General features: G+C 38.4%; 1 protein-coding gene across 2 annotated transcripts in view; it reads right to left on the bottom strand.

Moving 5' to 3' along the window:
- The window catches only part of SORBS2 (sorbin and SH3 domain containing 2), a 187,963-nt gene that overhangs the window by 141,816 nt on the left and 20,922 nt on the right, over nucleotides 1-25,225 (bottom strand). For both annotated transcript variants that reach the window (XM_063335331.1, XM_063335339.1), the window contains exon 2: nucleotides 363-486. The gene's annotated coding sequence lies outside the window, so the exon portion shown is untranslated. The remainder of the gene's footprint in view (nucleotides 1-362; nucleotides 487-25,225) is intronic.

Here is a 25,225-nt window from a genome sequence, read left to right as displayed (position 1 = left end):
ACATAAATTCTGAAGTTAATTCATTAAATTCAGAACATTCAAACACGTAAATAATTTAAAGACAGAACAATCACCAGTTTTGCTTTAAAACATTTCATTATTTCATTATGGCAAACTTAGAAAAAACTACTAAACAATTAAAACTCTGCTTATACCAAAGTATAATACAGAATCATAGGTACTATTTTGAAGTTTGCAAAAGCAGCATGGTTAATGCCTTTGCAGATTAGTCTTCATACAGAGTATGCAGCAGAACTACTAGCAAACAGAAGCTGCTTTTCTCTGAACACTAATTAGAAACTCAAGAATGCAAGTCATAAGGGCAGGAAGAAAGACAAATCTGTAAGAAAAATATGACTTACCAGACAGAGGAGTTTAGCTGTGTCTCAAATGCAGAAGAAGAACTTTCTGTATATGCAGATCTTGTTTATTTAGCCCTTTATGAAGGTTTCTCTCAAGAAATTAATTTAACTCACATGCAAGAGTCTGCGAAAGAAAAAGAGAAAGAATCTGAACTGCTGGCCGATGTTTTTGTTCTAAGCACATTTGAGCTATTTTCAGCAGCAATGGGCTTGCCTACAATCAAAATGAAAATGCAATACAGAATAACCAGCCTCCCAACCCAAGCTGAAAAAAAAAATTAAAAAAAAAAACAATCAGGAAATCCATAGCAAAAAAGCTTTGTTCATTGTCCAAATTTTTATTTAAAGAAACAGAAAGAGCAGGGAGCAAGCTCTGTGGATGATGAATGAAAATACTGTTAAAAGGAAATCTGGGACCTTGAAGACTATTACCTGTATCTCAGGAAATGAGCCAGCACGGATATTTTCTATATGAAAAACAGGTTTTGAGTTTAGTCATCTCTGAAGATGCTTTGCCTTTACACAAGGGCTCATCTGAGATGGAAATCCTTCTATTTGCATTTAAGTGCATCCTATCTGGCTGGTATACACATCTGAGGACAGGACAAATCAGTTTACCAAGGCTGAAGCCGGTAATTTGTTTCTAGTTTGGATCTAAAGTCTCCTGTTTCAGCACCAGTACTATTTTGGAAGCTTAGTGACCCAAAGCTGCTGGCACTCCATTTCTTCCACCAGGGCCATTGAATGACATGATACAGATCTCCCTGCCTTCTTCTGCCACATCCCCGACTGCCATTGAATGACATGATAAAGATCTCCCTGCCTTCTTCTGCCACATCCCCGACCCTCCCATGATGTAAAAATGCTGGTGAACGTAAAGTAACAATACAAATTAATGACCATAGGAAAAGACCCCAAACCATCGTGATGGGTCCAAAAATGCTAATTACTTTGATGTTTCAGACAACACAGGTAAGTTAAGTCAGTGGAAAATCACCACTGTTATTTAACTTTCTGCAGCTTCTTCTGGTACAGGAAGAGGCTTCCAAGATGTCCCTCTACATATCTCAGCAATTCTGACAGACACAACTTCCTTTGCTTCACCAAAACAACTTTTCACCTGTGTCCACACTGTTAGGTACTGCCACTGAAAAACTTGCTACTTTTGTTCAAGGTATGAGATTTGAAGATACTCTCTACTAAAAACCTAAAAGAGAATGGCGTGGTGGCATTACTAAATGTTTCAATAACTATTAAATTTCCAATCAAGCCTACTTAAGCACACTCATTTGAAAATGTTTTAGAACGCCATGGGTCACCTTAATTGCTGATTTATTTGTGAACAGTAACTATTTGAAAGTTACACTGACATATGAAACAGGATGCCAGACACACAAGCTATTTAGTAAACTATTAAAATAGTAAAGCAATGCTCATTGTTAATAATGGACACAAAAAGCTTATTTGTTCCTGAAGACACATATAAAAACGATTAGCTATAATACACTTATAACAATAATGAAAAAGCTGCCAAGTGTGAAAATATAGCACAAATTCTTTCTGGATTAGCTCAAAAGCATCCCTTCCATTTGATCCCAACTATTTTTAGTGTTACTGTAGTTAAAAGCAGCTACAACAAAAAAACACAACCCCATAAATTCTAACTACCAACCCTTTAAATTAGTCATTGCTGCTGCTTCTTTCCAAACAGCTAGTTTAAGACTATTACTTTACCACAAAACTAGTTCATAAAAGTTAAAAAGTTCAGTTTAAATTTAACTTAAGATCCATGAACAAAGAGATTTAAGGACTGCAATATCTTAAATTTCAGACAATATTTGACTGTGTGAGTTATAGCCAGCCCGAGAGCTGTAATGGGGAGGAATTTATTCAGGGGGAGACAAGAAGAAACAAGAAGCAAACAAAACTGGTAATACAGTTAGAGAGACTGCTTCCCACCCTCATTGGCTTTTGTCAGGGATTGCTTTTGGCAGCCTCATGTTCCTCACCCTGTGGATTTTTGGGGAGGTCTCGCTAATTTCTAGATGGGCAGTAAGTGGACATCCACGTACAGGTCCAGAACCTAATCCATATGGGTAAGTGGTTGTTTATTATTATTATTATTAAAACAAAACAGTAATCAAAAGCCAGTACTGTAGTGGGTGATGAATTAAAACTCAACCAGCTGACGGTATAAGAACTTACATAGAATTAAGTGGGTACAAGGAACTTCACACAGAGGACTTGTTGGATTCGTTCTTGCTTTCACATACCTCTGAGCGTTGTGTCTATACCAATAAACCTTAAAATTTTCTACTACAGAATGATTTTTATTTCAGCAGTAAAAAACTTGATTTGCCACATTGTAAAACAATTTTTGAATTAGGGTCTCATCTCCCAGGCAACAGGCAATAGGACAAGAGGAAACAGCCTCAAGTTGTGCCAGGGAAGGTTTAGACTGGGTATTAGGAAAAATTTTTACACTGAAAGGGTTATTAAGCATTGGAACAGGCTGCCCAGGGAGGTGGTGGAGTCCCCATCCCTGGAGGTATTTAAAAGATGGGTAGACATAGTGCTTAGAGATACGGTTTAGTGAGGGGTTTTGTCAGAGTTAGGATGATGGTTGGACTAGATGATCTGAAAGGTCCCTTCCAACCTAGGTTATTCTATGATTCTATGTATACTATGCAAATATGAAGAGAAAATATTAGCAGTATCAGTTTACTACTGAAGTAATACGATACAAGATGCTTTGCAGCACAGCATTTCTTTTCTGAAGCATTTTCTCAGAAGGCACATTTACCATTAGCTGATTGACCATCAGTGCTTAACCCATTTTGGTACCTTGTTTCTTCATATACTTTCTGCAACTGTGTTTTTGTAAATAAACAATTTACCTATTCGTATTTATAGCATTTACTAAACGTGACAAAAGCACTGTTTCGGTACATACTGACATGTGCTTTAACTATTAGATATAAATTAGATGATCTTCATCTACAGGAAACATTAGAAGCCATAAATACCATACATACCACATAGGTCTCAAAGAAATGTCTCCGTATGTTTATTAGTAAACCAGACAAATACGTCACTACTACCAAGATTACCACCTTATATTTTCCGAGACTGATGATAACTGTATCTCCCATTTTGTGGCTATCAGCAACACTAAAATCAAGCATATAATTTCTTCAGTGGCACACTGCAGTGGGATTTAATCAATGGTTGGTATTAAGCAGTTCAAACATGACCAAGTGTACAGTTCACGCTGCTAATGTAGGTGCTTGGTGCAAGTCTCCAAGAGCTCCATGACCAGATGCTACAGGACAGTTCTGTTAAACCAGAAGAAAGAATTTTGATAGATAAGAGATATGGAAAATTGTTCAACATGCTAACAGACCAAAGAGCTGAGTACCTGCTCCACTGCACACATTCATATAAAGGAAATCTCAACTTTTACAGACCTAACCTTTCAAATGCAGTTGAGTTACTGAATCTTCACATGGAATGGGTAAAGAAGAATCCGCCTTTTGAGACGTCTCCCTGTGCACATTTCGAGCTATGCAGATGAACACTGTACAACCAGGTGTAATGACTTTTTTCTTTGTATTATTCTATACATGTGTCTATTCAGATCTTTTAACAGCAGTGGAATACCTTCTAGTAACATGATAACATGTCTAAATGAACTGCATGTTACCTACCCCAGGAAGAAACAAGTAGTATGGATAAGATTATTTTTTTATTATTATTTTTTTCCAAATAACCACGTTTCTTGAATTTGAACTGGACTATGCCAGATAACATTAAATGCATTTAACATTAGAGAATGCAAGCACAACACGTGCGCTGTGCATTTGCAGAAGTCTCTTAAGAGAGTTCATTCCTAGAACTGACCATTTCAATCTCTGAAATGAGTATTTCCCAGATTGCAGGAAAAAAAAAAAAATCTGCAGAAGGACAGAGCAAAGCTATCAAAAACATGCTTTGTCCTGGACTTCAGCTAGTCTTGCAAATGTCAGACATGTATGATCCTGAAGGATCTTATAAACAAGAATGAACCTTTTTTCAATGTCTCAGGTGTGCTTTCAGCAGCTTCCACTGTTTAAAAGCAATGGAGCTATGATGAAGCGTGGACATTCACCTGGACAGGATGGAATACCTAGTTACACGCAGATCATATAAACCATTACTTGTGGTTTTTCCTACATAATGAAAAATAAATGAAAACCGCATGGACACAGATTAACTGACCCTACAGCCAAGGATGCCTGTCTTCAGACAAATGCAGATGCCTCTAAAGCCAGAGGATGAAACCAAATGGGAAAAGATTAATCCCCAGTGACATCAGTTTAATTTCTTAAATTCAGCTAGCCATTAGTTTATGTTTGGCATCATCAGATGAGTGGTAATTGGCCTCCACCTGTGCTCAGTACAAACGTGCTCAGGAATGAAAGGGTGACAATGGCCAAAGGTTGATCAGAACACGTACCTGAAAAGTCTGTTTCATGAGAATTGGTTTGAGGTTCATTTCTTTGACAGAAAGAGTCAACACCTCACTTAGAAAATTTCTGCACTATTTCACTCATATCTGACACAAGATATTTACAATTATCACAAAACTACTAAAAAGTTATTTATTGATGGTCCGTTTATAGTTTTTCTCCTACTTAATGTGTTACAATCAATCATTATATTTTAGTGTAGGAAACCTGGTATAAATTTTCCACAAATGAGAGCTTCATTTTTATATATAAACTCCTTCAGAAAAGAATAAAGAAAATTTACTTCAGCTCCTTTCTCCTACTCCAAAGTTTCTAGGGCCTCGTTAACCATAAAAGCTTCTTAAATTCTCACTAGGGCAAAATATGCACTGATCAAAAGTGAGTATAAACTTCCATTAAGTACAATAATCAAGACTTGACTGAGGATTAACAGGTAGGAAATTCTTAGGTAGGAAAGCACTACAGCCAGCCTTCTATATTAACAGTTCTTGCCCTCCTGCCTATCATTAAATGCACTTGGCATTATAGCCTGGTTACATCTTAATACATCTTGATGCCCCATGCCATCATGCACGCCTCAGCCTCACGAAGCGGCAGTAGCTTAAGAATTGTCTTATTATAATGACAGCACATATAACAATGACTAAAAATACATATGCAATTTTCTTTAGTTGAATATGTATTAAAAAGGTATTTTGGCAATTTTCTAGACCATCATAAGAAAAAGAAGAACTTTTGAAAAACGTTCAACATTAAAAAACCCACATCAACAATAAATCCTGAATTTCAGTCTCTACCACAGTTTCAGTTGAGCTACACATTTTAAAAGGTGGATCATCTATTGAAAAAGAAATTGACTCAAGCTTTCAGAATGTAGGATTCAACATTGCAAGAAAGAACGTGTAGGCAGCCAAGTTACTGTGATAGTTACATCTGACACTTCTTCCTAACCCTAATTAGGGTTAGGAACCTCAATAAACTACCCATGGTGACAATGTTAAAATACTCCAAAATTTCTTCCAGTGTGGCTACAAAGGAGTATGTATGTATCTTAAGTATGTATGTATGTATCTGTCCCAGCACACATAGCAATAGAATCTTTGGTGAAAACGTTTCAAGACGTGGGAAGTTATCTGCATCCCTCAGGGACAATGAATTGCAACCTGCGTGGATAGTACAGAACTGACACACGTAGCATTTATCACTGCTTTGTGGCTTCATAATCCCCATACTGAAGCTCTCGTTAGAGAACTCTCATCTTTAACAAAACTTTCAAGGGAGAGTGAAGTTTGTTGATGTCCATACAATGGAATTATTATTTTTTTATTATTGTTATTTTTTTTTATTGGTCTATTACCACATTGGTTTCCTGCAGAAGCAATTCTGTTCTCTGGTATCACCGTATATCCCAAACTAGCTCTCCATATTGAAGAAGCAGAACTCTCCACCCTGCCTAAGAGTTTTTTTCCATCATTTCCTTAAAACAATTAATGGTGGATGGCCTACCTCACTAATATTGGGTATAAAGTTATTAAACTTTTCTCTCCAGGTTTGGTGTAAGAGTGTTCCACCCCTATATAACACATTAGAAAAATTTGGAAACTGGGAAGGAAGACCAAAAAGAGGAAGCTTGGAATTATGTCTTTTTTTGGCTTGTGTACTGCAGAAAGCAGTTAAGAGCCAGCCAAGAGTTATCAGGCAAGCCCTGATCCAGCAGCGTATCAAAGAAGCCTTCTGAATTTGTTACAGAAGTGTTTTACTGATAACTCACACATTTGAAAGACATGGATCAAGACATCAAGTATGAAGAATCATGCTCTCACTTCATTAACACCAACTGATGTTTGTGCAAAACGGCAGATGCTTGAAGAAGAGCTGCCTCTGCTGTTGTTCTCTAGAACAGCAGATCTGCATTCTCTTTAAAAGACACCATCTGTCTTTAGCTATATTCAGTTCTCATTTTTGACTTTGGAATTTGCTAAGTCTGCTCCTCCCCCCCCCCATTTATAGCAAAATTTTGTCTGATGGTAGGAAAAAAAATTATATAAGACTAAAATCCCTGGCCAGATTTTTGTGCAAGAAGTTTTGTAAATAAGCAGCTCTGCTATCACAGCAAACTGAGTTTACTATACAGCTTAAAATTTGCTTTTCAGGAATGTTGATATATCTGAGAACTTTTATAAAAGCTACAAATTGTCACTGACTGTCTTTATGGTTAGACGTTTGTGAAGACATAAAAGGCTTTGATATAGAGTTGGCATCTATGAATTTGTGACCTTCTTTATGCTTCTTTGAGATCTAATATACTAAACCCAAAACACCCTAAGATGCTTGTCAAGACAATACATCACTGGAAAATTAATCTGTTCTCTAAATAGAAGCTGGGAAGACGGCTAGTACCAGATCTTCTGCCAGTCACCTTTGGCAAAACAAGATTCAATTTCACTGCTGCAGATTTAGTTTGATATCTAAGGACTCAAAAACCAATGTTATGTCAGTCACTGAAATGGTTATAATTTTTAGAATGTTTAATAACAGCATTATATACAGAATTCTTTTAAATTTGCAACGCCTTTAACTGAGCAACAAATAAATGCATTAAAACATAAGGAGACTCCCAAGTCTGAAGTGAATTCACATGCATTAAAAAACCAAAACTATTAAAAGCATATTATCTAAAGATTTAGAGTCTCTCAGCGTTGTAATCAATTCCAATACTTTAGGCCAATTTCACAGAACTGGTAGGAAACCATATAACTGCTCTCCTACTGATGTGAAAAGTGACTACAGTCGCTGCAGCTATTGCTATGAAGGTGGACCAAGAGAACGATATGCCTGCTAAGAGCACTATTTTGCTAGTAAAACGAACTTCCTCTGTCCCAAGAGTAAACAGTTAAAAACGTATGGGGAAATAAATATGAAAAGGCCTTTCAGGAAATGGAGAACAGGAGCTCATTGTTTATCTCACTCTTGATACACATCGTTAGTCCATTGTTTCAAGAACTCTGTACAAGGTTATTTGTCTTTCAAACTCATTTGCTGCTAGAAGTTGTTCAACTACTGTTTAACATCATGGGGATTTTTTTGGGAGGGTGCTGGGGGCATTAGGGAGCACAGTTTCCCTAAAAAGCTAAACCTCAGACATGTAAAGAAGCCAGGACTCAAAACCTGCAATGCTCATTGTGACTTACCAACTTAAATGACTGAGTATGTTGAACTAGCTGCTCAAAAGGATTTTTGAGCCCAAATCCAAAGTGACAATCTTTAAAATACTCATTTTACGTATACCCACATTCCTAAGCATCTACGTATCTTTTAACAGTAAAATTCCCAGTTACCTAAAAATCTCCTAGTGGACTAAGCAACTTGATGAAACCACTTTGGTGACAGCTGTCATCTACAAACATGTGTTTTATCAACCTTGCATCTGAGGCACAAATATCCGTAAGATGTTCTCAGGTTATTTTCATTCTTCATAAAAACCAGGAAAGATGGTGTTACCCTACCACATTTAATTTTTTTTTTTAAAAACACTGCACTGATGGTCATTACAACATCTGCCACAGATACTGAAAAGCTGGATTAAATTTCCAGACGGATTTACAGTCACCTCTCCCACTTTGCTGACACAGAATACTAAGCATGAAGCTACTGTCTGGTCTTTTGAGGACACTGGGCCATCTTTTATAGACTAATTACAGACTTCATGTGGCACTCAGAGAAAGAGCCTGACTCTCTCTCTTTAGCTTAATAAAGAGAATTTACCCAGGAGAAAGGAAAATTTGAGTTACCCTACCAGTTACTCTGAAATATTAACACCTTCAGAGAGTTGGCCAGGGATGAGACTGTGCTCCCTCCTCAAGGGAGAATTGCCATCACTAGGCTCTGAGCCTTGCATGATCCTGGGCACAGCTGCTCCTCTTGGTCTCAAACTCGCTGGTCCATGCAAAACCAAAGCAATGCAAAGAAACACAAGTCCCAGTTCCCTCCTTTCACTTCACAAAGATTTATGTCACAGAGCACACAAGCCCTAATGCCATTCTGTTCTTTCTTAAATCACCAGATTATGGCCAGGCCAGCTTTACACCTCCACACTCTGTATTGAGTTTCTATTCCAATTACCACGACTAAATCCACAGAGGAATTTAGGCCTCTCAATAATTAACACAACGGTGTTCAGCCAAATTGCTAAGCTGTCAATTCAGCAAAGAAAAAATAAGGGACTTATATCAACAACAGTCCTTAGCTTTACTAATCAAGTAATTTTAACAATTTCTATTACTACTCGTAGCACAGAGGGTAGGGGACAGCAGACTTAACTGCAGCTGAAGCTCTCAGGCAGTGAACCCCAAGGTGAAGGGAACAATACTTGTGACCTCAACTGAGTACAAAACCTCTCACTAGAAGTTGAACAACAGGTAAAAACAGTGCAGAGAACCATCCTTCTTAAATGTTCCTTTAGTCAGTTTATCCATATTGCTACTATAATCCACTTAATTGAAAACACAACCTAAAGACATAAGCAACTGTGCAAAGCTTTGAAGGCTTCCAGTTATGGGTAGATAACACTTCAGTATTTTAGAATACAAGCTAATGCTGGCAGAGTCTGATATTTTTCTGATATCTTTCCCCCACCCCCGGCAAGAAGCTGAGCTCAAAGGCAATATCTGGTTTTCAACAAGACCTAAACACTGCAGCACCAAGCCCTAAAGCATGCTTTTGTCTAAGGACTTGGGGATAGCGGTGGATGAAAAACTGGACATGAGCTGGCAATGAGCACTCGAAGCCCAGAAAGCCAACTATATGTTGAGCAGCATCAAAAGAAGCATGGCCAGCAGGTCAAGGGAGATGATTCTGCCCCTCTACTCCACTCTGGTGAGACACCACCTGGAGTACTGCCTCCAGCTCTGGGGCCTCAGCACAGGAAAGACATTCACCTATTGGAGCAGGTCCAGAGGAGGGCCACAAAGATGATCAGAGAATGGAACACCTGTCCTATGAGGACAGGCTGAGAGAGTTGGGGTTGTTGAGCCTGGAGAAGAAGCAGCTCTGGGAAAACCTTATAGAGTCCTTGCTGTACTTAAAGGGGGCCGACAGGAAAGATGGGGACAAAGTTTTTAGCAGGGCCTGTTGTGATAGGACAAGGGGTAATGGCTCTAAACTAAAAGAGGGAAGATTCAGACTAGATAGAGGAAAGAAATTTTTTTATGCTGAAGGTGGTGAAACCCTGGCCCAGGTTGTCCAGAGAGGTGGTCGATGCCCCATCCCTGGAAACAGTCAAGGTCAGGTTGGATGGGGCTCTGAGCAACCTGATCTCATTGAAGATGTCCCTGCTCACGGCAGGGGAGGTTGGACTAGATGGCCTTTAAAGGTCCCTTCCAACTCAAACCATTCTATGATTCTATCTGCACCACATTCTGACAGAACTTGAAGTCAGCTTGAATTCTCCTTATGATCACATGCTTTTACTCCGAACCACACATTCTTATGCCTTCACAGGAGTTGTTTCTATAGACTGATTCTGAAGGGATTTTTGATGGGATAGCAGTGACAGGCTGGTTATTCATGAAGGGTGTGAAAATAGATCTGGCTACAAACCAAGCCATGTCAGGTTGTAGGAAGCCACAAACCATTCTGACTTTGGGCAATATCAGAAGCAGCAGACTGAATTTGAGTTAGTTCTCCTACAGTTCCTCATATCATCAAAGAGAAGGGATCTCCAGGTCATCTTGTCCGTCTGCTTCGTAACAGCAAAATCGACAGTAGGTGTTTCATTCCTGGCAGACATTTGATCATCCTGTTTCAGAAGGCATCCAGCAAGAAAGATATCCCAACTTCTTTAGACACTCCAGTACTTAGTTATCCTTAGCATTATTTTTTTTTCCTAGCTCTAACCAGAGTGTCCTCTCCTCTAATTTAAGCTTGAAATGTAGCAGTTCAGGTGATTTACATGTACAGAATCAAACTCAAATTCCAAACATACACAAGTCAAAGCAGGACCAGAGCTGCCCAACTGCCAGCCTACACCAGACAGCACAGCATGCTTGAGGGCCTGCAGGGTAGCCATAGATATCAGTGAGGCTTAGCCAATATATAACACTAAAGGAAGTAATATGACTTAAAGAAAATACTATGTTGGATTGGGACTCAGCTCAAAGTATCTTACAGATTTAGAAATCACCTTATCCAAAAGTAGAGCCCAATCACTGCTTTCTTTAAAGGTGTCATGGACCCTCTCCTCTCTATAATCAGCTCAGTGGGCACAGTAAAGCTGTTTCTCACCCTTCTAATAAGCTAGAACTGGCATGTCAAACTTGTGGCTTCACGCTGTTGGCAGGCACAGACTTAGTTTATGAAGTTCGGCCTACACAATAAAGAAAACAGATAAATTATACACAGCATGAACTATGATTCCTGCAGAGAAGTTCAAAAGCTCTAGGGCTGCAAGAGCCAGAGTAGAAAACCCAGGGCATCAGAGTGTGATCAGTATCAACATACATTTTGGCTAGAAACATCAAGGCTCTCAAGGCTTTACGAGATTGAGCATGACCCCCAAAATAGGCTTTAACACGTACCAAATTGTTGGTGATTCCCAGAGAGACGCAGACAGTAGCTGCTTCATGTTTTCTTTCCCACTTACACATCAGTAGATAAATGTGAGGACTCAACGTGTAAGTTCACCTGAAATTGGCCAGGGCAATAGCATCCCTGGACGTATACAGCTGGATGTTATTACATAGCAGCATGCTCATACCATCTTGAAAGGCCAAAGCTACAGTATCTTGTTAACTGCATACATTTGGCTCAGAATTGTACAAGAAAGTTTCATGCCCTGGAGAACTTGCAACTGACTTTTTTGGATTTGAAAATCTTGACACCTCAATTACAGTATTATCAAAACCCATGCTTTCCAGACAATCCAAATAGAGACTGTTGTAACTTTGAGGACAGATAAATTACAGAAGTATGTCAGAGAAGGGCAGTGATATAGCAGCAGGAAGCTGCTAAACGACATTTCTTTTTTTGGTAATGGCAAATCACCTGGGCAATCTCCTCTTTTGCAGCATGATATATCATGATCAACAGGAAGACCCCTAAAGCAGAAAACTGATCCCTTCTTGTTGAAATCCCTTTATTCCTGAAGATCATAATTTCCCCAGAGATTTCACAGTTCCTCACACTAGCAGCATGGAGGGAAAATAGGACTTGGCTTCTAGAAAATTCTTCGGCTTCCAAAGGTGAAGGTAGAGCACAACGCCAACATCCCCCACTGGATACTCTACACCCAGATTAGCCCCTAGGAGAATGGCTCAGGAAACCAGTGCTGAGCTTTCATTTGTTTTGCCTTCTTGTTAACAGAAGCACATTACTGTGTAGCCATTTATCACGTACTGTTTCAGCTAAGTGAAAATGAGAGCTCTTTTACAGGTTTTGTTTGCTATTTGTGTTCTCTATAGTACTATTAATTTCAGAACAGACTATTAGGTTGAAACACTTGTTTGAGTTATATTCATGCTTTTTCTAGCTGGGGAAAGACAAGGTGATGTTTGCTGTGTTTAAGGCAACACAGGATGTTACAGCAGCATTGCCAGCTAATTGCTCTATGTTGACTTATTTGCAGGCCAGAACTAATTTTTCAGCTAACAGAAGTAGACCCTCCTTTAAGTGGCAAGTACAGTGATGACAAGACAGAAGTCATCGTGGGTGACGCTACTTAAAGGATTTTTAGGAATTTCTTAATTGTCCTCTCTCAGTACACTTTCACTGCTGATCAGTGCAAACATCATTAATGATTAAAGAATCCAAAACTGCAGCCATGTTTTCCACCAAAGGCTTTCTCCCTGCATAGAAAAATTCTTCCTTAAGTAACACAGTGTACAGACACAATTCTAAAATAACATTTCCTTGCTCTCTCCATTTTTGGTAGCCAGTATGACACATGATGAAGGGCTACACACACTCTTCAAGAGATACAGCGTATACTTCTTATGAAAATCAGGCCTTTTAAGAGATCCCAATTCATATAATAAAAGCCAGTGCTAACTAGGAAGGTGGAGATAGAAGTCCTTGAAAATATTGTTGACAGCAACAAACTGACAGTTGGAACAATAGGACTATATGTTTTTCGCAAATTGCGTAAGAAGCCAGCACCTGTTTCCATACCATAGAACTAAATCCACGGCAGTTGAAGAAGCTCAGAAGAAGGCCCGAAGAGCAGAAATGAAAACATCACAATCACATTCAGGCAGATCTTAAGCTACGTGAGAACTGGAAGTCAAAGGTTGTATAGTTTGAAGTAGATATTGTATTTTGTATCCCTGAAGTTGAACACTTGTTAAGTAATTTCCTGCCTTTGAAAAAAAACCTAAAATATGGAAAAGCGGATTTCCCTTCCTAGAAATTGTTTACTTCCTCAGACCTTTAACATCCTCTGTTTTTCAAAGTCATCCATCTCTTAATAATAAAAGCTCAAAAGACCATTTTTCGCCTCAAGGCTTTTCAATTTTTCATCAGCTTGGTCCTGTTCAAAACAGAAATTCTCAATTCTAACCCTTATACAAAGACCACTACAAGCAACTATGGACTAATGAATGTTTGCACTTAAGAAAACTAAAGGATTAAGTCAGTGACTTCTGCAATCCTCTGCTTCTAAAATGGCTTAAAAGCATTACATATATGGAAAAAAAAACCAATTAGAGGTTGAAAGGTGAATTCTCTCTACTAAATTTATACGGGATAGTTAATCATCCCAGTTTTCTATCTTACCTCCTGAAAGAGAACGCAGAGATAAAAAAGTTGTCAAGTTACAATGTTGTACATACACCCATTAAAAGCAGACATATTAGATATATCTTAGCAGAAATTTAACTATTACAAATTTAGTGTCCAAAACACATTAAGCTCCTTGCATTTCCTTGTCTTCTGCTACGAGTCCCTTGACTTGCAATTTAACCTTAAGCACATTTGATTCCTACGGCAATTAAACAAACCACTCATAAGGAAAACATCAGAAAAGCATTTAATGTTCATTTTTTAGCCGTTGCATTCCGACCAGCAGGATGAAAAGCAATGACATATGATCGACAGTTATCTGACAACTAGAGTTTGAAACCAGAGTACAACAATAGAGTGGGGGCAAACACTAATAGTTTTATGTAGTATCTGTACAGCTTTTGGTTATTTATAACAAAATCAGCTTACGATAGACTGGTAGCATGAACTAGAAACATGTGAGTGAAGACCAAAGTCTAAACTGTCCCTAAGGCGAGTACTTCAAACCATTTTTATAGTACTTTAAAAAATAGAAATAGCATTGAAATATAAACAAAACAAAACTCTATGCTAACAATTGTTATGTGATCCATACCTAAAGGAGTCAACATGCAAAATCTTTTTATGATACAATATTGAAACATTGCTGCCTTTGTAATGACAACACGGTATCTCTATTTCCCATTTCGTCCTCTTCATGAAACTAAGGTGACTAAATCACTTACTGTGATTTAGATGGTGACATTGCAAACTTTCAGGTCGTCTCATATCGACAGCACAGAAAGTTAAGCATGATAAAACACCAAAACCGCATTGACATCACTTTGCAAGTCTGGTTAGCATTTGTAGGATCCCAGCTTGAAATGCACAACGTAATCTGAAAGCAACTTCTGACGTTCATCAAGTTTTAGGAGGCAGAACTAATTGTGTATCTACCAGGACATCAAAAAAATAGATAAAACGTGTGTATATACACATGTAAAGCCATTTCCAGTAATAAATATACTGTAAATAAGGTTAGCAGATTCATTCAGATGGTGCCAACCTTTACAGCACAGATCTTACTAATGATAATAAGGCTTAAATGCCTATATGAATTAAAACCAAAAATTATTATTTCAAGTGGCAGAAATAGACAAAGGTGTAACATTTTTTTTCATCTTTTATTTAAATCTTTCCAGTATTCTCCAAAAGACATTTACTAGGCATTTTGGGCTGAACCTAAAACTAGAATAGTAAGAAGCTGGATACTAATGCTTTTTCAGTAGGATTTCAAAAGCGCACAAATTTCCTGTAACTGTTTTTAATTAATTCATGAAGGACTCCTTTCATTGCCTTCAAAGGGAGGATACAGACCAACAACAGCTTCTGAAAATACCATAGTCTATAATCATTTCATTTGTAAGGTTCATTTTGCTAAACTTATCTCCGCCTTCTTCAGGCAAACAAATATTTAAATAAATTCTAAGTTCCTCGTTTAGAATGCATCTTTGGAAAGAATACCATATACACCAGGTTTGAGGTAAGTCACAGAACAACAACTACCTTGAAGTCATGACCTTGCTTTTAAAAGTCTTATTCAGACTAGATTCTTACAAGCCTAAACTTGAATCTGAACTTCAGCACTTGCAGCAGGAGATACTAATTTAGCATTATGAGAAGCAGGAAATTAGATTTCACAGTTTTGCAGATCCAAGGGTACAAATTTTACAATTGTATATTGCACACACTAAAAGGGGGTAGGGGACTCAGAGTATAGTTCCAAACTTATCCCTGAAAAAGTTCATTAACAAAACTATTTGCTTTTGGGCAACCTTTAAAAAGCTTCTCATCAAAAACTATCCACATGCCAACACTAGAGAAAATAAATCCAGTAAAAAAAGGAGTGGCTTCTTTTAAGGAGATTTATTTACATATATGATTAGAATGTTTTTACAATTTTAAGTATTGAGCGTGAAACTTTCACAGCATTATCTGCAATGAGTTAAGAAAAACACGCTTTTAATGAACGTAAAGAGAAGCTGTTCCTAAACATACTGGAAGATAAAGTCCATAGATACTGAAGATGACAGTAGAGTTATGTAGATTTCTGAGAGGACTACACACAAGAAAGCTTGCAATATAATTATTCTTTTAAGCCATGTTTGCACTGAAGCTTCTGGCTCAGCTGATAATTTGAAAATCGAGTACGTGCACTGAGAAATGGACACGTTCCATAAAGAATTTGCAGTCCTAATACACAGGCATATATAAAGCAAAACACACAACATATCCCACTAATATTCTAACACAATTTGCCCCTGTTAAAACAATTTGTTAGAAAACCAATGGACACAAATCAGAGTGGAGAATCAGCAAATACACAGAGATAGCAGAAGGAGCAGATAGCTGAGAGAGTCAAGAGCTGTTTCATAGATGGTGTAAGGGTACAGACTCCAGAAGGAGAGCATCAAGTTCCCTCTTTTACAATGGCCAGCTAAACTGAGCACCACAGCAACTTCTTTTATGAAGCATTACACTTGCCTCCAAACTACTTACTGCCTGACCCCATCGCTCAGATAGTTCACATTATTCCATTGCTGGTGGAAGATAACTAGAGAGAATCCCATTTCCATAATGGATATTCACATAACTATTGATTTGAAAACACAGGCCAAACTTCTAATGCTTGATCTAAAGTGCTTATGAACAGCCAAGGCTTAACCATTTGGGTCTCCCAAGAATAAAATGCAACATAAACAATAAAACCACAGAAGGGGATCAATTTGTTTTCAAATCTGCAAATTGGGATTGGAATTCGTAAGCGTACATATCAAGACTGAAAAACAATTAAAAAAATAAAACTGTGTGATGCCCTGGCACACTGCGCGTAGGCTAGAAATTTGACTAGAATGCAAATATAATGACTTTTTAAAAAAAAAAAAAAAAACAACAAACATAACACAACAAAACTGCAAGACCTTGGATACTCAAGCATGTGAATTCTCCAAGGACCTGGCTCATTTTTCCTCACACCTGCTTCCCCTTCACTCTCCTAAGCAGTGTGTTGTAGTTTTTCCTGAGAGGACTGATTTCTCCACAGCGTCTTTGAAGTCTGACTTTTTTTTTTTTTGCCCCCCCCATCAGGAATGCTATTGATTTAGGCTTCTGTCATCCCACAATTTAACTACAGTGTCTGGGCCCATAGTTTTAGGTAATGCTTTCTCATCTATGAAAAATGCGCCCCATGAGACCACTCTAGTTTTTTTGCTTTGAAGCCATTGTACCTGTCCCTGCCCCAGAGGAGTGGGCACATCCAGCCGGCTCCTTGTCTTCTCACTGCAGCAATTATGCCTTTCTCCTCTTCCCTTACAAGCACTTCCATCATTCTCTTTCTGTCTCCTCTTGCAATGCCCAAAACTCTCATCACAGCTTTGGACAACATCTGCTCAGGTTTTCACGCGCACACACCTTTCATCCATTCATAAGAACCAGTCACCTTTTATCAAAAGAACACTTCCCAAATTTATCTACAAAGCTTCTATTTGCTTGTTCCTCAAACTCCTTTTAAATTTTGATTTCTGCTATAAGAAATCTGGAAACCACTGATATCATGGTCAAGTGGTGGACAAAGCCAGCTGTTAATAAACCTGCTCTTCACTTTGCAATCAAGTGTGTTTCATCTTTTATGTTCAGCACTTATTGCAAAGAGAACTAGACCCTAATCCCTTCTGTGCATGCTGATGATCTAATATTGATAGAAACAATTACTTAAACACAAGAGTTTTCTTTAAATAGCAACTCAGATAGACAGTCCTTTTATCCATTCATTAGGAAAGAATTCACCTGCCCTTTCTCAACAATGTGCCCTTGTCGCCAAGAAGGCCAATGGCATCCTGGGCTGCATAGGAAAGACTGTGGCCAGTAGGTCGAGAGAGGTCATTCTCCCCCTCTACTCTGCACTGGTGAGGCCACAACTGGAGTACTGTGTCCAGTTTTGGGCTCCCCGGTTCAAGAGGGACAGGGAACTACTGGAGAGAGTCCAGCGAAGGGCAACCAAGATGATTATGGGACTGGAGCACCTCCCTTATGAGGAAAGGCTGAAAGAGCTGGGACTCTTTAGCCTGGAGAAGAGAAGGTTGAGGGGGGACCTGATTAATGTTTACAAGTACCTAAAGGGTGGGTTTAAGGAGGACGGAGCGAGGGTCTTTTCAATGGTTCCCAGTGACAGGACAAGGGGCAATGGGCACAAGCTAGAACATAGGAAGTTCCGTTCAAATACACGGAAAAACTTCTTTACAGTGAGGGTGACAGAGCACTGGAACAGGCTGCCCAGGGAGGTTGTGGAGTCCCCTTCTCTGGAGATTTTCAAGACCCGCCTGGATGCAGCCCTGAGGGATATGCTTTAGGCAATCCTGCTTTAGCAGGGGAGTTGGACTAGATCATCTCTAGAGGTCCCTTCCAACTCTGAAGATTCCGTGATTCCGTGATTCTCTTCTGATGGCTAATGACACAGAGTGAATGCCAGAACTGAAAGTGCATCTACATAGAAATAGTGTAACACCTATTTGCTGTTGTCCCTTTTGTAGCTCTTTCGTAGTGATACTGACAAGTTTATTTTCACTTGTGGTTTTTAGCTCAGTAGTGACTTATTTACACTTCAGCAAATTATATTTCAGATAATTACACCACTAAATATTACAAAAAGTAAACAAATTCACACCTGCTTTAATTTAGCATAATGTCTCTGCAGTTCTTTTTGCCTTGCTCATGAGAAAACCACTGCCTCAAGTTGGAAGGCATCCTCCCCATGCTTCGCTATATTATGTGTTAACTAGAACAGGTGCAGACTTCCAAACAGTTTTTGTATAGTTTGCGGTCTTGATGATAAAGTGAGTCCTGAATCTGGCCTTTGCTCAAGTCCATAAATCAGTCATCTGTGAATCAAAGGCCGCTGCCAAAAGCATGTGAACATGTAAATCTACAGCTATGCAAATAAGGAATTAAAAACCTCTCTCTTGTACTTGTTTAAAAGTAGAATGATAATCTGCAAGGCTCAGATTACATGATCCGTATCAGTAGAGTGACCCTTATAGAAGAGGTCTGTTAAAAGACTTGAATTTGCCTGATTATCTGCATGTATGTCAAAACAAAGTCTTTGGTTTGGTCTTTATTCTACTGTCAAACCTGTCAGTGTCTCACTTAGCTCTCATACAGTAGCACTTCATTCGATTAGCCTCTTTTATATTTTACTTATTCAAAGTAAACCATTTGATTGCATCAGTCACACTGAAATTATTATTTCCTTGAGATTCCTAACAAATACGGATTTCTCCAAAGGAAAAACAGTGAAATTGACACAAATGTGATTATCTGGAACAATGTCACTGCTTGGAGTTCCCTGTTCATTAGAAATTCACTAGAAATTAAGTTAAATAAAAACTGTGCTGGCAACTGGTGGCTTCTGTCAGAATTTGCTTATTAAAATGTACAAAATGCATAACTGGCTTGAAGGAGCGGTGTGATGTACACCATCAATAGATGACTTAAATGATATATACTGAGTGTTTTCCACTGGCATCCCTTTGGGTTGCTACTGCTCGCTTGTCTCTAAAATCATTACTATTAGTAGGAAAAAAATACAGGGTTGATGCCTAACTCAGACAATAGCTGCTTAAGATTTTAAGAAGTGTAAAGCACAAAACACACAGAAGTCAGTAGTGCGACTTCCACGTTCAAAAGGGAATTATTTATTATATACTCCATCTAGGCCAATCACTACAGTGTAGGATTGCCTTAAAAGCTACAGTCTTTTTGAAATTCAGAACTTCCACAGATGTCTTATGATGTTTAAAAACAGCAGCTGAAATACCAAGCCAAAGCTGGGGCCATCTAACCCATTAACCCACCCAATTTGTATGATGGCCCACACTGCCTGCTTCATCGGAGAGCAAAACATTCTGCACTAGAGATTTACCAAACAGCCTTCATAAAATACAGTTCTCTGTAATTCTCACCAATCAATAACTACCTCATACCAATTATCATAGTTCAAGGAACTACAAAAGCTGTCATTGTCTACATAACAGAATAGAGAATCTGAGGTTCTCAAATGAACATGAAATTCCATGAGAAACAGGCATTTAGTGCCTTACAAATGTCATTTTGCACCTGCTTGAAAACTTGGTGCCAGTGATATCCTGATTTCAGATTATGTTTATGCTTACAAAAAAGGAATTATTTTTTGTTTTATAATTGTGTCTAATATTTTAATATTAAGAGAAAATGAACATTCAAAGACAGACAACATTCAAGCACATGATTTAACTGTCTACCCCACACTTTGTCCTATTGCCCCGAATCACTATTTTTCCCCTGTGGTTGCTTCAAGTAGTGAAAATGCTGTTCATATGCACAGAGACCTCTGCGGTAACGTGTAATTTCTAGTCCATGCATTTTTCAGACATCAGAATTGATCCACATAGCTGAATTATGGCCAGCATCCCCCCTCTCATTTGCTAAAACTAAACTTTGGCAAAGGATTAGCTTTTAGGAATTCAGTCCTACTGAGTATCAGTCAGTCCTAGTCAGATTCAAAACAGTTTATGAGATTAGCTGTAAACAGCCATGAGATGCTTTGTTTATATTTGCATTCTATTCAAATGAAAAGACCAAAAGCATTCTTAATCCTAACTGTTATGAATTTAAATTTGTACTTTTACAGGTTTTGTGGTATAGTCTAGTCTGCTTTTACACTTAATTTCATTAATCATAATAACAATATAAATCTGACAACTCTGCTTTCATAACTCATTCTGACTTTTCTATATATGATAAACTCAAGCACAAACATCTCTTCCACAATTTACATTTCAGAAATCCTTATTTCTATTCTTTTATTGGTATTCATTATTGCTAAATCTAGAGATGGGTCACTAAATTTCATCAAGAACACCCATTTGATCTCTCTAATTTGCTAATGTGTCTTTCAAATTCTTACCTCAGGTACAAATATTTATAACTTGTTGACACAGGAAATCTTGTTATATCTTTTGCACCTTCATCGCTTTAACTACTGATATAATGTTTAAGTAATACCTATGTCTTGTTGCAAGGTGCCACGCTGTGCTTTCCGAGGCTTCCCACACTTGTGCCTATTCCACTGAGAAATACGTGGCTTTATTAAACATGATAACACATAAGGTATACTATGGTGATGAAGCTTTACATTCAGGCGACACTTAATGAGTCCTCGGACAACATGGCAACATGCTGAAAAGAACACTCCATGGCCGTCCTGCTCTTGATACAGTCCCTATCCCATCTCATCGTGGGCTACACCATCCAGCCCCAAGCCTGGCAAGAAGCATTACAACTACCTTTAAGTCTTACTGCAGTGGAACTGAGACCTCACCTATTGATGCTGCTCCAAAAAAAAAAAAAAAAAAAAAAAAAATAGTAAGGAACTGGACCCATTGCTTATAGACTGTTTGAAATACCACAAAGACCTTTCCTACCTATTTTGACCTTCAGTTGCAACTATTGGTTTCTTAGTAGCATAACTGTTGATCCTATAAACAAATGCAGCCTTTAGAAATCAATGCATTTTACTGTTTTTACAAGCCTCAACAAATTTGATTTTTAGCTACGAGAACTGCAGTTACTGATTCCATTCCCCTTAGGTTTCCTCATGCGTCACTCCCTTTTCTTTTGGGTCCTGAAGAAGCAAAAGAGTAAAACCACTATGCTGGTGGACAAATTTAGCTAACCAGCAACTGCTGCTAAAGTAGGGATAGCTTTAGTTACCCATGAAACAGTTCAGTTGTACACTGCTTTAATACTTGCACAAAAAATGCAAGACAAGTGCCCTAAAAATAAGTAAAGCTTTCATTGTTCTATGCCTTAGCATTATTTAACAGTGATTTTCTGAAAAGGCTAACGTAAAAGTTTACTGTATAGTTTGATCATAGTAAAGATTGATAGGAAGAAGGGTTGCTTTTCCTGCCATCGTATTTCCCCCCCCCATCCTTTGAGGCTTGGGATCTTCAGCATCGGCTCTTAAAACAGTGCACTCTGTTACTCAGGTTACTTAAGAACACAGAACCACATCTGCGCTGTTCAGCCCCCCGATGGTGGTTGGTGAGGTTTTTAAGGGTGGATGAATCAGAACACTGTCTTTATTCAGTTCAGAAAGAAGAAAAAAAAAAAAAAATCAATCTATTTAGGGGGAGAAGTTAGAAATAACAGAAGAAAAGGCTCTGTCTTTGGAATTTCCTGCTTTACAGCAGCATTAGCTATGATGTATCACTGTTATGGAACAATACATCTGAACAGAAAAATACATTTCATGCTTCAAAACAACTGAAAGCAGGAGTAGATCTAGAATGTGGTCATCCCGCACGCCTTTACTCAGATGCATGCTGCCCTTCTAAGTATTTACTTCTCTTCCTTCTCCCTCCCATACGTGAGGTTTCCATTACATCAGTGCCTTTGAAAGTCTTTTTAGCTTTTGTTTTAGCCTTAGAATATAAAGAAGCTTCCTAATTTCAGGAAGGTCAACTTTTGTTAAAATACTTTCATTAAAAGTTGCCATACTATTTGACAAAAAATGAACACAGAGTATCTATGGCACAGTTATCTCTCAAACAGGAAGCTATACACTACATTCAACAGTAAAGTAAAAATACAAACTGGCAATAAGTAACATGCTTAATGCCATACTGAAATAGTGATATGTGAAAGGATCAATATCAGAGTAGCAGGACACAATACCAAAGTACACATTTGTAAAATTCTAGTTTACAAACAAGCAGGAATTGTCGACTTTTATTTCCATGTTTGTGCAGACAGCCTCACTGGAGCAGAAATATTGTTCCAAGGTCACATCTGACGCAATTTGCTTGCTCCAGATGTAACCTCAACATTGGTGTATTATATTCAATACCTGATCCTTCCGATACAGAAGTGACATTCGGCCGTTCCATAGTGTAACACTATACAATGTACCCTAATTTGATAGCAGAGTGTGTTCCCTGGGCACATGCCATCTGTATTGTTACGCACAGCTTGGTCATATGTGTAAGAACACAGAGAACAGTCCATAGGCTGAGGGTAGATAACGCATTCCTACACTACCCCTCTCATAAGGTTATTGTGCTCCACAGACTGCATGGTTGTTTGATGCTTATCACTATTTGCTCAAAGCTGATTTTTTTAAACAAGCAACATAACCAAAAAACTACCATACCACTTGATTCTACCTTCTTAGGTCATCCTGTTCTCTCATTTCTATTACTATTTGCGCCTGCTACCATGATACTGTGTTTTCAGATTCATCTGCCTCCTTTTGCTTTGTTAGTAACCTGTTCATGAGCACAGAATATGAGCCCAGAGTCACCTTCGAAGGTCATCAGTCTAAAAAAATGTCTGAAGCGACTAATGTTAAAGCATGACAGCTGATGTTATTTACATCATTGCTGACCAAGGGAGAGCCTGACTTTGCATAACCTACAGACTTTCAAATCATGTATAATCATCTCTTGGATAGAAAACATGACTCCACTGACACCTGAAAAACTTCTAGACTTCAACTGGAACTTGATGTCACCCTTTCCAATGCACAAATACCCAATTTGTCCTGTGTCATATTACTGTCAAGGTCTTCTTGTAAGCCTTCTGTTTGTAAGTACGCTTCAGTTCACCGTAAGCTGAAAAATGTCCCTTCTCCCTTCATGCCCATTTGATTTCTGCATCAGTGACCCAATTCTATACCAAATTCTACCACCTTACATCATATGGAATGAGTTCACACTGGATACACTCTTTACTTAGTTGCTGTTTCTTACCTCTAACTCATTTAAATTCTTCCTCCACACCAGATTCTATTGCAGCACCTCCATGGCCATTACTGACAGTCACCGACTTGATTTACAAATAGCTCTGAGGGGATCAGATGTTGCCAAAGAGACAGTAAGGAAACAGAGGGAAGCTGGGAATTGATATGAGAAAAAAGACAAAGGGAGAAAAGCAAAATGGGAAGAGCACAGAATACTGCTTTAAATAACAGAGACGACTAAGATGCATCTGTCAGCACCTAACGGGTGCACACTGCTTAGTGATTAGTCATAGCCAGTCTTCACTTGTTTTCTTACACCATAAATTCTTCATAGTGAGATTATATCCACCTTGAACTGCAAAATCCTGCGTGTTTTGCATACTGCTATATCGGTATTTCTTAGTGGTATAACAAAAGCTCTCTATCTCTTTGTTAAAGGCTTACAAACACCTTAAAGGAAATCAGCTGTGCTTGTTTATAATTTTCATCATAATTACAGACTCGATCATAAATATTCATGTAGTACCACACTGTAAATGCACATTCCACTTTATAGAACACAGATGAAAGGAGTTCTCTAAACAACTTACTGTGTGACCCCTACACAGAGGTATAGAAAAAGAAGTTGGGGTGTGCATTCACCAAATAACAAAATCCTGGAATGATTCAAGTGAGATGGAGCTTTTCTAATGGAGAAAATGCATAGTGGCAATCCATTTATATATTGCTGTTTCCAAATGCAATGTCTCATTTGGGGGATAGCTGCTGAACATGCTTGTCCAAATACCTTTGCAAGATATATATACAGAAATAACACATTGGAATTTGGCTCCCAATTACAGAGCACTGGTTACTAATTTAACTATAAAGATACCAGACCTCAAATTCTTGATTTGATGCCCACTCAACTGCCCAAACAAATGGCTCATCTCAGTGTGATTTAAATCCATATAATTATTAAATAAGAGTTAAGACCAAAATATAATTTCATTTTCTATAGATGCGAGGTGAATCAGAATGTTTGGTTCAGCTGTCAGAATAATTTAATGCATTTCAGTATTAGCTAATTCAGGAATTGTATTACTCTGACAATACAGTTGGCAGTTCACAAAATGCTACTTTTAATACAAGATTTATCTGTACTGAGTGACTGCGGTTTTATTGACCTAGGTCTAACTACCATTTTCATCTCTAAAGCAGATGTGTTGTGACTAGCAACTATTCAGACCAATCCATTTTGCACTGAAAAAAAATCTACAGCATCAATACACGGACCCAATCAGACCGCTCCCATTTCAATTATTTCTTTGCCTTCACGCTTTTATTTTCTCTCCCTTCTCCAGCCCACCTCAGAATGGCTGAGATTGTTCCATAGAAAGTTTAACTGCCTTGTGCTATTAACGTGCTCGTGCTCCATGTGGAGTGCTGGTTTCCTTCCTTTTATTGAAGGCCAAAGGCAGGGACACAATGGGCGTGTTGTGCTCTGTCTAGCACGGTATGTGTGATATCTTAAAAAAAAAAAAAAAAAAAAAGGGGAAAAAAAAAAAAAGGAGGCGTGAGCTGGCTGTAGTACCACTACTCTTAACAGCACAAGGACCACAACCTCATCAACCCCGGCACTGGGGCATGCAGTCCGTCGAAAGCTGGGGGGAAAAAAAAGCTGCTTTTTATTATGACCTACATAGCGCAGAGCGGCAGTTGGACAATTTAAATCTAGTTACGTTGAGGCTGAGCACAATGCATCAATTCCCCTCGCGACGATTCAGGGC

This window comes from Chroicocephalus ridibundus, chromosome 5 (genome assembly GCF_963924245.1).
Source record: "Chroicocephalus ridibundus chromosome 5, bChrRid1.1, whole genome shotgun sequence".
Lineage (NCBI taxonomy): Eukaryota > Metazoa > Chordata > Aves > Charadriiformes > Laridae > Chroicocephalus > Chroicocephalus ridibundus.
This window is presented reverse-complemented; position numbering and strand designations above follow the sequence as displayed.